We start from the raw sequence: 15467 nt of genomic DNA on the forward strand, positions 1-15467 counted from the left end.
TCTTGTATTTGTATTTTTAAACACAGTTCTCATCTACCACCAAAATCACTGTGTTGTATAGTCCCTAGATTATCCTCTAGCTGTCTTTCACTTAACATTATAATGAGTAAAACTAACCCTCCTGATTTATAAATGTGACTGCGGTTGAAAGGGGTAGTCTAGGGAGTGAATGTTAATGTTGATTTCTCGGTGCCTGATTCCTGAGGATGGGTGGTATTAGTTTCCTGTGGACTCTGCTTGTTAAGTCCAGCTTGAATGCCTTCTTTTTCCTGAGCACCCACAGAGCTAGAGTTTAGACCCCCCCAGACTGAAGACCACAGCAGATTCAATATTCTTTTACTCTTCTGCTCTTACTGCGAGGCACTAGCATTCCTGAGGTATCCAAAAGCCAACGAGGGCATTGTCAATGAAGAGCTTCTCCCCCTCTTACACCCACCAGACAGCCCACACGGGGCTTCTCAGGCAGCCTCAGCCTCAGGTAGAAGGAGGAGTCAGGACTTGTAAGCTGGTCTGGAGCCTCCAGTGGCCGGAGCCCGAGTTCCTGGGAGGAACGGAAGCCAGGCAGCGAGGGAAGCAGGGCTGGCCTAGCGGACCCCAGTGCCATGTGAATTCCCGCCCTGTGAAGCAGGCAATGAATAGAGCATCTTTCTGAGTTTACAGCTCCCCTGGGTCCAGCCCTCATTCTGGTTCCTCAGCCCCAGCCCCCATTTCCCATGGCTGGCACGAGTACTGGTGGAGGCGTTCCCACACAAACACATGAAAGCTGTAATACTAGATCCTGTTTTCCTTTCTGCACACATGCACATGCGCGTGCACACACACACACTTTGGGTCCCTAATCAGAAGCTGTAATCAAAATCCACAGACAAATCTGGGAGAAAAGCCTCCTCACAATGTACCCTGTGAGGCTGTTTCCTGACCATATTTTCTGGGTTATCCCTCCAGCAGGGAGGTCTCCAAGAGACAGCTTATAGTCAGGGGTTCCTGGCAGGAACAGAAGTTGTCAGGACACAGGCCTGGGACCTTAAGGGACAGTGGAATGACAGGCCCTCAGAGCCAGAAGGGACCCTAGATCACATCTAAGCCACCCTCCTCCCAGGAAGACATAGCAGAGAGCCCTGGCCCTGTCACCCAGAGGATTTGTTCAACCGCAGATTCCTCACCCACCCCAGACCCACCAAATCAGAGCCTCCTGGGGTGGGTATTGGGAAGCCACAGGAGGATATCTCCATAAGGGGAGCTACCACCTCACAAGGATCCCGTCACAGTTGGCCAGCTCTGCTTCCTGGTAGTGCTGGAAGCTGCCTCCACAGCGTTCCCTCAGCTCCACCCTCCACAACGCCCTGTAGTGGTGAAAACCTGCAGACGCAGAAGACAGTGCTGTGCTGGGGTTCCTCCAGTCATTCAGCCAGAGTTTGTTTGCTTATTTACTTATTTATTGGAAAAGTTGTAGGTTTATAGAAAAATCATGCAGAAAATATAGAATTCCCATCTACCTCCCCCTACATACACACTTTTTTCTATCATTAACAATTTGCATTAGTGTGGTACCTTTGTTACAACTGATGAAACAAGATTATTATAATTATGCTATTACATAGTCCATAATTTACATTAGAGTTTACTGTTTGTGTTGTATAGGCCTATGGTTTTAAAATTTTTTATTCTAGTAACATTTATACCACCTAAAATTGTACCTGTAATGACATTCAGATACATAATGCAATGGAGATAATTATATTTACAATGTTAGTGCTACCATCACCACCATGTATTACCAGACTTTTCCATCACCCCAAGTAGAAACTCTGTACCCATTAAGCATTAACTCCCCATTCCCTATCCCCAGTCCCCAGCCCCTGGTAGCCTGTGTTCTAGTTTCTGACTCTATGAATTTGCTTATTCCAGTTATTTTATATCAGGAAATCAAATATTTGTCCATTTTTGTCTACCTTATTTCACTCAACATGGTATCTTCAAGGTTCAAAAATGTTGTCACACGTATCAGAACTTCATTCCTTTTTAAGGCAGAATAATATTTCATAGTATGTATATACTGTGTTTTGTTTACCCATTCATCTGTTGGTGGATACGTGGGTTACTTCCATCTTTGGCAATTTGCCACTGTGAACGCTGGTGTGCAAATATCTGTTTACGACCCTGCTTTCAATTCTTTTGGGTATATACCTAGCAAGGGATTGCCAGGTAATATGTAAATTTAAAAAAAACAACAACTTTATTTTAGCTTCCAAAACTAAAATAACGACAAATAGCAGCTTAACAAATTATGGAAGCATTACTTAAAAAATTCTGTCCAGTCACATTTATCCCATTTAATCCTAAAAACAAACTCAATTGTTTCTCCAACGTTCAGAAAGATAACATAAATGAGCACAGATTGGTTAAATAATATGACCAAAGTTTCCTTGTTAATGAAGAAAATGAAGAAAAAAAATGCTTGATCATACTTATATCTCATAAAACTAAATCCCGTATTCTTTTTTTACCTTTAGCATTGATATAGTACCTTCTTTGCCTTTGCTACAAAAATATAATATTACTGTTAACTATTATTTATAAGTTATATTAGATGTATTTTCCCAGGTATCACCATATTCTTAACACCTTGTAATAGAAGACTATCATATGGTAATTCTATACTTAATTTTCTGAGGAACTGCCAAACTGTGTTCCTAAGTACCTGCACCATTTTGTATTCCCACCAACAATGAATGTTCCTGTTTCTCCACATCATCTCCAACAGTTGATATTTTCCATATGTTTGTTAGTAGCCCTTCCAGTGGATGTGAAGTGGACTTTTTGTGGTTTTGACTTGCATTTACCTGATTACAAATGTAAGCATCTTTTTAAGTGCTTATTGGCAATTTGTATATCTTCTTTGGAGAGATATCTGTTTGAGTCTTTTCCCATTTTTAACTTGGGTTGTTTGGTTTTGTGTTGTTGTTAAGTTGAAGGATTTCTTTATATATGCTGAATATTAAACCCTTATCAGACATGTGGTTTCCAAACATTTTCTCCCATTCTGTAGGTTGTCTTTTTACTTTTATGATGAAATCTTTCACTGCAAATGTGTTTTAAATTTTGATGGGGTTCCATTTATCTATTTTTTTCTTTTGAGGCTTGTGCTTTTGGTATAAAACCTAAGAAACCATTGCCTAACACAAGGTCCTAAGATGCTTCCCTATATTTTCTTCTATGTGTTTTATAGGCCTGATTCTTATATTTAGGCCTTTGATCCATTTTGAAATAATTTTTGCATACACTGTAAAGTAGGGGTACATTTTTATTCTTTTCCATTTGGACATCAAGTTTTCCCAGAGTCAGAGATTATTCTTTCCCCACTGAGCGGACTTGCACTCTTGTCAAAAATCAGTTGGCCGGTGCTCGCTTCAGCCGCACATATACTAAAATCGGAATGATACATAGAAGATTAGCTCCTGTGCAAGGATGACATGCAAGTTCATGAAGTGTTCCATATTTTTCATGTATTAGGCCCCCCAACATTTTTCTTATGGCTGTTAAAAAATATAATTAGAGATATAATTGGTTTAATTATATTTTCCTATGTACTTCCAAAAAAGTATCCTAACATTGTACCTTGAAAGAATACCCACCCAACTTTCTTGAAAACTTTCATGAGGTAAGAAGGATAAACATTCTTGGAATCATTTACTAACTCCTTAAGGAGACAATCATTTTAAGTTTTTTAAGTTTTCTGGCAACAAATGCGACCAGTGTAATTTCAGAAAAATCTAAGGATTTTGGGTTGATTAGATTACTATAGATCTTTAATATTTTTTTTTATGATTATCCTATATAAATTGGATAGCTTGCTTTCTTTATCCTTCTCTTCTTCCCTTTCTTTTTGTTGGTTTCAATTCCCATATTGTAATGAGCACACAAACTTTTAATTCTATAGCTTTCTTATGAAGCACTAGTTTTTTTGTTTTAGAACGAATTTTAAAAGAGTTTCTTTTTCCCTGCCTTTGACATATTGGCTTAGTTCAGAGGCTTAAGTTAGTTGAAAATGGGCCTTTTGTTTTTCTAGATTACCATTAAAGTTTTTTCATTTTAGTTTCTTTGGCCTATAGTGACTCAGTTTAGCACTTGGTTTTCAGTATTTTATAGTGGTAAAGACAAATTGCTTTGGTCCATTTCATAAAATGAAAACTCCTTGCATTTATTTAGATAATTATATCAAAGTGTCTTAAAATGAAGATTTACTGTTTTTCTGTTTCTTGTTGGTACAGCTAAAGTTTGTTTTACTTGTATACCTGTACATACACTTAATATTTTCAAGTGCCTTACTTGTTTAAAATATTTGGCTTTAAAGGTTTTTGGGAAAAGGTAGGTTAGTTTACCCCATAATTTTGCATTTCCATTACTAGTAATATTCTAGATACCTCACAAAATTATTATGGTGCCATGGCTGTGAGTGCTATAAGCTATAAAGTGCATTTGGAAATATAAGAATTTCCATTCTATCCCAAAGTGGCAAAAAATAGATACAATGGAATAATTGTCATTTACTGGGATAATGAATACCTTGTCAGACATTAATGTCAACACATATTGCAAATTTTGTTAAAATTAGCTTCATTTGATACCTCTCACCTTCTGTTATTTTTTTTTAAGATTTATTTTTTATTTATTTCTCTCCCTCCCCTGTTGTCTGCTCTCTGTATCCATTCCCTGTGTGTTCTTCTGTGTCCACTTGCATGCTTGTCAGGAGGCACTGGGAATCTGTGTTTCTTTTAGTTGCATCATCTTGCTGTGTCAGCTCTCTGTGTGTGCAGCGCCACTCCTGGGCAGGCTACACTTTTTTCATGAGGGGCGGATCTCCTTGCAGGGCGAAGTCCTTGCATAGGTAACCCCTATTTGTGGGGCACCCCTGCACAGTACAGCACTCCTTGCACACGACAGCACCGCGCGTGGGCCAGCTCACCACATGGGCCAGGAGGCCCTGGGTATAGAACCCTGGATCTCCTATATGGTTGTTGGACACTCTATCAGTTGAGCCCACATCTGCTTCCCTCCTCCTGTTATTTTGAGCACCACTCTGACAACAAAATCATCATAAAAAAGTTAGATTTTGCAAATCCATAGAGAGAAGCTTTTGCAACAGAACGCACAGACTTTTTGGACCCATTTCCCACCCCCTTTTACCTTTAGCAATTAATATCTTGAGCCATTAATAATTTGGGGGTGATTTTTTTTTTTTCAATCCAGAAGGTACATGGAAACCTTTTCAGATTCTTCATCTGATTTGTTAATCAGATGTAGTTCTATCAGATACCTTATTTTATCTTATGGATGTTTGTTGTACAGACATACACTGCTGTATTTAGAAATTTCTGTTTTAGTTCACTCAAAACTGCAAAACCAATCTGTACCAAACTGATTTAAAATAAATCTATATGTTTATGGAAAAAAATCAATTGGCCATAGATGGGAGGGTTTATTTCTAAACTCTTAATTCAATTCCATTGGTCTTTATTTCTGTCCTGGTGACAGTGTATATTGTTTTGATTGCTGTATCTTTACAATAACTTTTAAAGTCAGGAAGGAAGGAGTCCTCCAACTCCATTCTTCTTTTTTAAGATGACTTTGGCTATCTGAAACCCCTTACCTTTCCATATATACTTGATGACTGACTTTTCCATTTCTGCAAAGAAGTTTGTTGGAATTTTGATGGGGATTGTTTTGAGCCTATAAATCACTTTGGGTAGAATTGACATCTAAACAATATTTATTCTTCCAATCCATCGACACAGAATGTCCTTCCGTTTATTTAGTTCTCTGGTTTCTTTTAGCAATATTTTGTAGTTTCCTTTACTTGCTTGCCTACATTTATTTTGCATTTTTTCTTTACTTTTAAAGGAGTTTAGATTACATAAATGTTACATTGAAATTATAGGAATTCTCATATATGCCACCTCTCCCCCTCCCATACTTTTCACCATTAGCAACATCTTTCATTAGTGTGGTACATTTGTTACAATAGACGAACACATATTGAAGCATTGCTATTAACCGTAGTCTATAGTTTACATTATGGTTTACACTATACAATTTTATAGGTGTTGACAAAATGTATAATGGCCTGTATCTGTCATTGCAATGTCATGCAGAAGAATTCCAATGTCCCCAAAATGCCCCATATCACACTTATTCTTCCCTCTCCTCCTCAGAACCTCTGGTGACTGCTTCCTTTATGTCTTCCATTACTAGAATAATAATATCTACTTTCATCCATAGTTGCATTCCACCCTTATGGTTTTTCATTCCTCATTCTTGAGCATTTGGGGATGGTGATGCCCACTCTGCTTCCGACTGAGAAAAGGCTTAGATCCCATGAGACAGATAGATGGAACTGTCTTGCTTTCAGTTGCAGGTACTCTGTTTTTTTGGGATGGGCATTGCCCATCATCATCTTTTTGTTTGTTTCCCAGGTGAGTCCTATGAACTAGAATAGGTGTTAGCTGCAACTCTGCAAAGGTTCAGGATTCACCGGCATATGAACAGCCAGAATATTTAAGTCTCTGGAACATATATTTAATGGATATAGTGCTAATTATAGGTTCAGATAAATGGGGCAGAAGAACCATGTGCAGGAAAATTATAAATGAGTCTAACTTTGATACATTGGGGAGATGAGTTATCATATATTCTAAGGTAAGGCCCCTTGACAGGGTGTTCTTGGCTACATTTATTCCTAGATATTTGATTCCTTTAGTTGGTATTGTAAATGGAAATTTTTCTTGATTTCTTCTTCAGATTGTTCATTACTAGTACATAGAAACAATACTGATTTTTGGGTGTTGATCTTGTGCCCCACCACTTTGCTGACTTCATTTATTAGCGCTAGGAGCTTTGTTGTGGGTTTTTCAGGATTTTCTATATATAGGATCATGTCATCTGCTACTAAAGAAAATTTTATTTCTTCCTTTCTGTTTTAGTTTGCTAAAGGCTGCCTATGCAAAATACCAGAAATGGGTTGGCTTTTATAGTGGGAATTTATTAGAGTAAAATCTTATAGTTCCAAGGCTGTGAAAATGCCCAGATCAAGGCATAATCAGAGATGCTGTTTCAACAAAGGTCAGTTGCTTACAATCCTGAACTCCTGCCACATCCAAGGCAAAATGGCAGCCAGTCTCTGCCTTCTCCTCCAGGCTCACTTCCTCCCCAAGCTCCATTGTGGGTGATCAGGCATATGGCTCGTCTCTCCCTGAACATCATCTCTTCCACTTTGGGCTGTTCTGCTGATTCCAGTCTTTGACTTTTCCCCAAGTCTTTCAGGGTTTCTCTGTCTTTCTGTGGCTGAAGGTGATCCTGGAGTCCTACTTTCACATGGCAGGGTAAAAATGGCAGCTCACTTTCTCTTTGTGTCTCTGGTTTCAATACCCATTTATGTAAGATTCCAGCAAGAGGGCTGAAAACCACTCTGGGTCATGCCTCACTGAAGTAATCCAATCAAAGGGTCCCACAATCTAATCCAAGGCACTTAACCGAAATCATCAAAAGTGATCTAATAAAAAAGTCCTTTAACTTAATCTAACCAAAAGGTCTCACCACATACAATAGGTTTATAGGCACAGGAATGGGTTTGATTTAAGAACAGGATTTTCTGGGTTCCACAAAAGATTCAAACCACCATGCTTTCCAATTTGGGGGCTTTTTATTTCTTTTTCTTGCCTAGTTGCTCTAGCTAGAACTTCACCCAATACAATGTTGAGTAACAGTGATGACAGTGGGCATCCTTGTCTTGTTCCTCATCTTAGAAAGTGTTCAGTTTTCGGCCATTGAGTATGATCTTAGCTGTGAGTTTTTCACATATGTCCTTTTACAGGTTGAAGAAGTTTCTTCCTATTCATAGTTTTCTGAGTGTTTTTATTAAGAAGGGGCACTAAATTTTGTCAAATGCCTTTTCTGCATCAATTGAAATGATCACATGCTTTTCTCCCCTTTGCTTTATTAATGCTGTGACAATTTGAGATTATTTATGAAAACCCAAAAGTGAAAGATTATGTTTGTAAACTAATCTATCCCTGTAGGTGTGATACTCTTTGATTGTATTTAATTCAGTGAGGGGCCTCTGATCAAGTTTACTTGATAAAAATCAATTTAGAGCTTTTGATTGGGCTATGTCAGTAAGGCGTTAATTCATGTTTAGTCTCTGCCCCCTTGATGGGCACTTACTCAAGAAGACACATGCTAGAGTAGAGAACTTTGTCATTTTGATCCTACCATGTGATAGAAAGGAGAAGTCTCAAGTAACTAAAGCCCTGGGAAGAGAGATGAGCCATTCACCTAATAGTTTACAGCTGGCCTTGGAAAAAGAGTGTCAAAGCCCTGAGAGAAAAGCCCTATGCCAGCCTACAGCTGAGACTGGGAAGAAGCTGGACCCACAGAACCTCAAGAGGAAGAGGAAGCCCAGGAAGGAGAGACCAGGCAGAGGCAGAGATCATCTTGCTTCAACAAGCGGCAACTGACTTTGGTGATTTTTTAGTGCCTTGTCACTGTAAGCTTTTGTCCCAAATAAATACCCTTTATAAAAGCCAACCAATTTCTGGTACTTTGCATCAGCACCCCTTTGGCAGACTAATACAAATACAGTGTATTGTATTAATTAGTTTTCTTATGTTGAACCACCATTGCATACCTGGTATGTCTCATGTGGTCATTAGTGTGCTGTTGAATTTGGTTTACTAGTATTTTGCTGAGGATTTTTATATCCATATTCATAAGTGATTTTATTTCTTGTGGTATCTTTATCTGCCCATGGTATTAGGGTTATGTCAGTCTCATAGAATGAGTTAGGAAGTGTTTCCTTCTCTTCAATTTTTTTGGGAAGAATTTTAGAAGGATTGGTATTAAATCTTCTTGGAATGTTTGGTAAAATTCCTCTGTGAAGCCATCTGGTCCTGGGCTTTTCTTTGCTGGGAAGTTTTTGATTACTGAATCAATCTCTTTACTAGTAATGGTTTATTGAGATTTTTTATTTCTTCTTGAGTTAGTGTAGGTAGTTTGTGTGCTTCCAGGATTTTGTCCATTTCATCTAAGTTATCTAATTTGTTGGGTACAGATGTTCATAGTATCCTCTTATATTTCTTTTTATTTCTGTGGGGCCAGTGGTAATATCACCCCTTTCGTTTCTGATTTTAGTTATTTGTGTCCTCTCCATTTTTCTCCTTGTCAGTCTAGCTAAAGGTTCATAGATTTTATCTTTTCAAAAATGAATTTTTCATTTCATTGATTCTCTCTGTTGTTTTTTTATTATTTATTTCATTGATATCTAATCTTTTTTATTTCCTTCCTTTTGCTCACTTTGAGTTTAGTTTGTTCTTCTTTTTCTAGATTCTCCAAGTATGAGGTTAATTCTGTGATTTGAAGTCTTCCTTGTTGATGTAAGCATTTAAAGCTATAACTTTTCCTCTTAACACTGCCTTTGCTATATCTCATAATTTTTAATATATTGTGTTTTCATTTTCATCCACCTCAAGATATTTCCTAATTTCCCTTGTCATTTATTCTTTGAGTTATTGGTTGTTTAAGAGTGTGCTGTTTATTTTCCACATATTTGTGAATTTTCCACTTCTCTCACTGTTACTAATTTTTAGTTTCACCCCATTTTGGTTAGAGAAGATACATTGTATGATTTCATTATTTTTTAATATATTGAGACTTGTTTTGTGACCTAACATATGGTCTGTCCTGGAGAATGATCCAAGTGCAGTAGAGAAGAATGTGTATTCTGCTCAGTTAAGTGAAGTGTTTTACGTGTCTATTAGGTCTAGTTAGTTTTAGGATCATTCAAGTCTTCTATTTCCTTACTTATCTTCTGTCTAGATGTTTTATCCATTGCTTAATGGTGTATTAAAATCTCCTACTTTTAATGTAGAACTATCTATTTCTCCATTCAGATCTGTCAATGTTTGCTTCACATGTTTTGGGGCCCTGCAGTTAGGTGCTTATATGTTATGTCTTCTTTTTGACAGAAAGAGTTTTAGAGCTTCTCCCAGCTCCTCCTCTGGACATATACTAGCCTGTACCCTTCTCACTGTGGGACGCCAAACCTGTCCCTGGGTCACAAGATGCAGTCTGTCCAGGACATCAGTCATTTTCTGTTCTGTGACCACCAGCCATATTATAAGCCTGACTCATTGGGACAGCATGGCCTCTTCATAGGTGCTTTGCAAGACTGAGGGTGGCAAAAGGCTTACATTAGGTATAAGAATTAAAATTTCTTGGGCTCTAACTTCCCCCTGGACAACACTACTCTCCTCCCAAGCATTTCTGGAAGCCTCTAGGGGCCAGTCAATGTGAGCTCATAAACAGACTCTGTATCTTCTGCTCTAGCACGCCCCTCCCCCCAGTTTCTCTTTAAATAATAACAGGTAACATTAATATAGCACTGACCACATGCCATGAACTATTCTATTATAAATTTCTTTACCTTTCAGTCAACCTTATGAGATAGGTATTATCATCCCTCTTTCATATCTGAAGAATCTGAGTCACAGAGAAGTTAAGTACCTTCCTCTAGAGTCACACAGTTCATAAGTGGCAGGTCCATGATTTGAACTCAGGCATTCTGGGCCCCGAGCTCATATTTTTTGTCTCTTTTCTGCACCAAGCATTATTGACTTTGTCTTTGGTGCACTCTGTATGAGCCCTGGTGCCTGGACCAAGGGAACATTCTGCTCATCTGGCAGCGTGTGGTGCTGAGTCTCACTAAACCCCTTCTGGGAGCAATGACATCAGCATCTGCCTGCCACTCCCCAGGTGCAGGAGCCCATGGGGCCAGGGAACAAACCTCCATGTCACACATCTGCCAAGACACTGTGCTGACTTTGCCCCATCCTACGCAAGTCCCTTCCCCTTTCCTCTTCAGCCAGACAATATAAACAGCACAATTTCATACAAATTGTGCAATTTGATACAACATACTGTTGCCTGGTTTACTTTGATTCCAGGTCTTCTCAAGCTTCTACTTTTGTACTTCACTTTTTTTAACTTTTTTAAAATTGAAATTTGTCATTCATATATGAAAATCCATAAACAATAAGTATATTGCATAAGTTGTGAATTTATAAAACAAACATACATATCATCGCAAGGGCTCCCATACATCACTCCACCACCAAGACCCTGCAATGTTGTGAAATAATTGTTACAAATTATGAAAAGTTTCCCTGTGTTATACAATCCCATGCTTTGTACAATCCATTCAACATATATACTTAGTAGCTCTCATATTTAATCACAGAGTTGTGCTGTCATTACTCCAAAAAGAAAAATCTCGTACCCCCTTATACCCTCCAATTGTTGTTTCTTCAGATTGATATATCTTCTTTGCCATTGCCACAAAAATGTCACAATATTACTGTTAATTATAATCTAAAAGTTGCATCAGTTGTAATTTTCCCATGTATCACCATATACGTAACACTTTGTAAAGGAAGAACATTCTAATACTTGCATTATTAACCACAATCTTCATCTACCACCAGAATCACTGTTATATAGTCCCTACATTATTCTCTAGCTTCCTTTCAATTGAAATATTATATCCACACACTACCCCTTTCAGCCACAATCACATTTATAAATTAGGAGTGTTAGTTATACTCCTGTAATATATTAACATCAACTCTATTCATTTCTACACCTTTACAATAAGCCTTCTTAAAAATTCTATATACATTAAGTATCAGCTTCCATTCTCAACCCCATATTCAATTTACTAGTAATCTATATTCTAGAGTTTACCTCTGTGAGTTCACTCATCATTTTAGTTCACTTTAGTGAGACCATACAATATTTGTCCTTTTGTGTCTGGCTTATTTCACTCAACATAATGTCTTCAAAGTTCATCCATGTTACCATATGTATCACAATTTCATTTCTTCTTACAGCTGAATAGTATTCCATTGCATGTATATACCACATTTTGTTTATCCACTCATTGGTTGATGGACACTTGGGTTGTTTCCCAATTTTGCAGTTGTGAATAACGCTGCTCTGAACTCAGTTCACATCCTCGCTTTCACATCCTCGCTTTCAGTTCTTCTGAATATATTCCTAGTAATGGGATTTCTGGGGCATATGGCAGTTTTATATTTAGTTTCTTGAGAAATCATGAAACTGACTTCCACAAAGACTGCACCATTCTACATTTCCATCAACAGTGAAGGAGCGTTCCGATTTCTCCATATCCTCTCTGGCACTTACAGTTTTCTGTTTTCTGTTTTTGTGATAATGGCTATTCATATAAGATATGAAATGATATCTCAGTTTGGTTTTTATCTGTATTTCCTTAATAGCTATTGATGTTGAACATTTTTACATGTGCTTCTTGACCATTTGTATTTCCTCTTGGAGAAATGTCTGTACAAGTCTTTGGCCCATTTTTAAATTGGGTTGTATTTCACTTTTTCATCTTCTAGGCAGAAATTCATCCTCATTCCTGTTATACGGCAGCATCTTGTAGGCTTAAGATCATTGCAACAGTCAACTAACTAGTGGCATCTCCCTTATGCCCCAATTTTAAAGTAACTGAGGCAAGGTCGGAGTGTGCTCTGGAGAAGTAACTCTCCATGTGTAGTCCCAACAGGAAGGGATATGCTCATGGGAATCTGGAATCTTTGGATATGAAGCCAAAACTGCTGGCCTTCTCTTCTTTTGGCCCAGAATTGGAGACCATGGTAGCTGCCACCATAACAAATTGGAAATTCTATCCCAGTTTGTGTCAGTGTAGTAAGAGACCCTTCTTGGCTTAGCACTGTCAGTCACTGGGGCCGGGCCCAGAGCCGACCTCCTAATTCTATCCTTTTAAAAGAGGAGAGTGACCAAATACTGTTTCCCAGGCAGCCAGGGAGATCCAAAAGGTACAGAAAATGCTTTCAGTGTATAGAAACCCAAGTGTAAGAAGCACAGAGAGAAGAAAGAGCCTGGGCTTCACATCCCCAAGGGTGACTGTGGGTAAGTTATCAACTTAACTCAGTTTCCTTATCTATAAACTAAGGGCAACAGTAATCTCTACTAATAACAGCTAGCCTGTAATGAGTTCTTACTATGTGCCAGACACTGCTAGATTTGTTGCATGCATTATCTCAGAGATGAATGCTATTATTATATATAGATGAGGCATTTAATCACTGAAAAGAGTAAGCAGTTGAACCTCGATTTAAACCCAGGCAGCTTGACTACATATAAAGTGCTAAGCAAAGTTCTCAGCTCATAGTAGGTGCTCAGTTCCTAATAGGCACAAAACAATTTACAAAATGCTTTCATATATGTTATTGTAATTGATCTTCCAGCACCACTGCAAAGTAGACAAAACAGAGATCCCCATCCCCAGGAAAAATGAAGTTCAGAGCAATTAACAATTTTATCCAAATAAAAAGCAAGAAATAAGATGGGGCTCCTACTGTGTTCTGTGCCAACTCTTTACACTTGTTTATCTTTATAACACCCCTCTAAGATAGAGAAGGCTATACCCATTTTACAGATCAGGAAACTAAGAGATTAACCCAATAGTTCAAAGGCACATAAGACGGAAGTGACAAGACCTGAATTCTGTTGTCTCATGTCCAAAACCTGAGGAAACAGTGTGTAGTCTGCCTAAGGGGTGCTGATGCAAAGTACCAGAAATTTTTTGGCTTTTATAAAGGGTAGTTATTTGGGGTAAAAACTTAGTTACAAGGCCTTAAAGAATCCAACTCAAGTTTGCTTTCTCACCAAAGTCAGTTGCCACGTGTGGAAGCAAGATGGTCACTGATCTCTGTGAGGGTTCAGCCTCCCCCTCTGGGCTTCCTCTCTCAGTGGCAGGCTGGCATAGGGCTTGTCTCTCAGGGCTTCCTCTCTCTCCTGGCATAGGGCTTGTATCTTTCTGAACTTTCTATATCAGTCTCAGCTCTTCTGGCCTCTTCCCAAGTTCAGCTGCAAACTATCAGGGGAATGCCTCATCCCTTCTCTAGGTCCCAGGCTCAAAAGTGACAGAGTCTTCTCTTCCAGCATTTCTTCTTAGGAGAGTGTCCATTTACATAGCCCACAAAGTGGGCAGGGACTCAACCTGAGTCAAATCAAAGCTCTAATCTTAGCAGGCAATTTAATCTGACATCTCAGCTGAATCTAATGCAATCAAAGGGTATCACACCCAGAGGAATAGATTAGTTTACAAACACAATCTTTCTATTTTTGGGATTCACAAACATAATCTCAAACTGTCACACAAGGCTAGAATTAACTTCTTCTTCTTTCTAGAAAAAAGAAAAAATGCCCCTTTATGCAATAGAGTTTGAGCACACAGTAAAGGGATAACTATTCACTTACATAATAAATATGGAATTGACTTGAACTTATTCAATAAATGTTAAATGAATTCATTCAATAAATGTTTCCTGAGCACCAACTAACCAAGGCCTTACTCTCAGGGAGCTCACTTTCCAGCAGATTTACATTTGAATGACAATTCTCTATGGTCTGCTTTGCTCTGGTGTTCTCCCAATGACTTTCTCTGATCAGGAATTGAAGGATCCATGTTCTGTGCTGTCCTGGGAATATCTAGAGCTTAGCAATATGCTTTGCTACATGAAATGGATTGTCAACTTTCTCCATTTGGTCTCCCTTTGGATGATCAGTCTCTGTTTTCACTGGCCAGCAGATGGATTCTGTCTTTACCATTCTGGAGATCCCTTGGGAAGTGTGTATTCCCCCAATAGAGAAAAAAAGTTTAGGACCCGAAGAATTCATTCTCTGTCAGGAATGAGATGAAGACCAAACAGATAATGCTAGTAAAGCACTTATAATGCAATAAAGACTGTAGAGTGGCCCCCACCCCCAACTCACCCAACAAGAACCCTCATACCATGCTTTCTATGTGCCAGGCACTGCTCTAAGCACTTTACATATATTAATTTCACAACAAGTCTAGGAGATAGGTATGATTATTATCCCATATTACAGAAAAGAAAATGAGGCAGACAAGTACACTTTAATCACCAGAAACTGGGCAGTTCTTTGAATACTCCAACTGAGGATTTTGAATTTACCCCCTCTGGACTTATTTCCACTTACCTTATCACATCCTTTGCAGGAACAGCTTCAGTTAAGACCTTCAATGAAATGTCTTCAAATAAATTATTGCTAAAGCATTAGGATCTGGCTTATAAAATACTGGAGATATCTGTTGGGTGCCTGCTATGTGGTCTCCTTTGACTCTGACAGCCTCCCTCCAAGGTAGATATTATTATCTCTATTTTAGAGATAAAGAAACCAAGTCTCTAAGAGGCTATATAATTGTCAAAGTCTCCATTGTTGTTTCATGGTTATACAGAAAGTCTCCATTGTTGTTTCATGGTTATACAGAAGGTCCCTGTGAGACATATTGCCAGTTCATGCCTCCCTCCCTGAAAACACCCAGTAGTAAAGCCAGTGTCCTA

At 38.5% G+C, this 15467-nt stretch overlaps 1 protein-coding gene and 1 non-coding gene across 10 annotated transcripts in view; both read left to right on the plus strand.

Annotated features, from left to right (window-relative positions):
• The window catches only part of IRAG1 (inositol 1,4,5-triphosphate receptor associated 1), a 250917-nt gene that overhangs the window by 158266 nt on the left and 77184 nt on the right, over window positions 1-15467 (plus strand). The window lies entirely within an intron of this gene.
• Window positions 3402-3503, plus strand: LOC111762949 (U6 spliceosomal RNA). Its single transcript, XR_002795941.1, has one exon. It is a non-coding gene; the product is annotated as a U6 spliceosomal RNA (small nuclear RNA).

Source organism: Dasypus novemcinctus, chromosome 10 (genome assembly GCF_030445035.2).
Source record: "Dasypus novemcinctus isolate mDasNov1 chromosome 10, mDasNov1.1.hap2, whole genome shotgun sequence".
NCBI classification, from domain to species: Eukaryota; Metazoa; Chordata; class Mammalia; order Cingulata; family Dasypodidae; genus Dasypus; species Dasypus novemcinctus.